The following is a 2,321-nucleotide window of genomic DNA, read 5'->3' as shown; positions in this document are numbered from 1 at the left end:
GTCCTCATCTCCTTAAGGCAGCATTACAAATGAACACCGGCAACAATGGCTGGGCAGGTCTATCCTGCCACATTTTGTAATAGTGCAACGAAGTCACACGTGGAGAATCATTCCAATAACTGTTGGCCAGCAAGGTGATTCATCCTAATCTGATCAATTTTTTCACAAGTGGCATTATAAAAGTAATTATCACGGGCATGAAACATATAATAAACTGCGGTAAGTAAGGCTTTCCACTTCTGTTCTTACTCACCACTGAATATGTTTGTGAGATGAGACAAACAAACTTGTTGTCAAGTGGAGTGACCAGCATCACATTGTGTCCCAGGAAAGTAGGGTGGATGCCAAGAAATAATTTCTCCAAATTCAGTTGGGATTTCAAAGAGCCAGGATGCATAGATAGAAAGGCTAACTCCGGAAAAAACAACAAAGCCACACCTCGTACCATTAGCAAAGCATGTCTGTTGGAAATATTAGAGCAAAAAAAAAAACAGCTGGTGGAGGAAATGTCAGGAGGGACTATGAATAATTTCAGGAAAACTTCAGAATTTGTCACAGTTTTTCTTCTATTTCTATTAGAATCTGTGTCTAAACTCAATAATTAAACACCTGCAAGAATAATATGGTATGAGGCACCTAATTATGCCTCATGAAACATGTGAAAACCAATTCCTTCACCCAAAATAATTCAAGGGAGCTGTCACTTGCTTTTGGAGATAAGAGTCTACTTGGAGATACATACCCCTGGGCCTCCTAGGGACATGTGGGAATCCTGCAAGGGGATGTGGTAAAGAGCTTAGTCTGCAATGGAGATGGGGTCTGAGGACAGCCTCTGACCACAGTGTTCGGGGCCCCTCTGTGCGTTCTAAGCAGGCACTGCTGGCAAAACCCGACAAGGACTGTATGGTTCTGTGAAACTAAACCTCCGAAAAAGCAGGTGTCACACCCTTTCTCACAGCAGAAAGTTTATTTGTGGGGCACAGGCTAGTAACAAGGCACACTTCATAAATGCCTCTACCTGTCTCAAGAGGGATACTAGCTAGGCATTGTTTATTCTTGGATGAGCAAATTCTTTTCCATGACAGAACGCTCAGGACATGCTGACTGTATAAAAACACAAGTTGGATTCAAATGTGAAGTAAATTCTAACTATTTGCAAAAAGAATAAACTGCCTTTGGCAAACAAACCCTGAAAGCAGCTCTGGCCATCCAACCCCTTGGAGGTTGCGTATAAAGGGTCAGCACAGTGCGTATTTACGCAGAGCCCTGCAGAGAATGGACACTGAGGCATGGGAAAGGTCTCTGGAAGGCAAGGTGTTCCCAGCTTGAATGATGCAGAGTTGTGGTCAGGCTGAGGAGGAAGGGAGGAGGGAGACAGCTAACATTTTCTGAGCACTTCTCAGGGGTGACAGAGGTGGTGATAAGATTTGGCTGTGTTCCCCCCGGAACCCAAATCTCGTCTTGAATTATAGCTCCCATAATTCCCACGTGTCATGGGAGGAACCTGCTGGAAGGTCACTGAATCAAGGGGGCGGGTGTTTCCCATGCTGTTCTCATGATAGTGAATAAGTCTCTCAAGTTCTGATGGTTTGATAAAGAGGAGCTCCCCTACACATGCTCTTGCCTTTTCTGCTACCATGTAAGATGTGTCTTGCTTCCCCTTCACCCTCCGCGGTGATTGTGAGGCCTCCCCAGTCATGTGGAACTGCCAGTCAATTAAACCTTTTTCCTTTATAAATTACCCAGTCTTGGGTATGTCTTAATTCACAGCATAAAAACAGACTAATACAGGTGGGGTAGGTGCTTTACACATATGTGGCTATGTCTGATGAAACAGAACTTTACTTATTTAGTAAGAGAAGGTGTCAGGGGTGTCTGTCTACATAATGTCCAAAAGCCCCTTAGTCAACCTTCTTTTTTTTTTTGACACAGAGTCTCACTCTGTCACCCAGGCTGGAGTGCAGTGGTGCGATCTCGGCTCACTGCAAGCTTCGCCTCCTGGGTTCACGCCATTCTCCCGCCTCAGCCTCCCGAGTAACTGGGACTACAGGCACCCACGACCACACCCGGCTAATTTTTGGTATTTTTAGCAGAGACGGGGTTTCACCGTGTTAGCCAGGATAGTCTGGATCTCCTGACTTCACAATCCACCCACCTCAGCCTTCCAAAGTATCAACCTTCTTTGTTCCCAGGAAGAATCACTTGAATGGCCCTTTTTAGTTATACAAATTTAAGGTTTGTATAAGCACCTGCATTCCTGATGAGGATAGTATAAGCACCCCCATTCCTGATGAGGTAGTGTGATAGCAACTTTTGTGATT

This window comes from Piliocolobus tephrosceles, chromosome 3 (genome assembly GCF_002776525.5).
Source record: "Piliocolobus tephrosceles isolate RC106 chromosome 3, ASM277652v3, whole genome shotgun sequence".
NCBI lineage: Eukaryota > Metazoa > Chordata > Mammalia > Primates > Cercopithecidae > Piliocolobus > Piliocolobus tephrosceles.
This window is presented reverse-complemented; position numbering follows the sequence as displayed.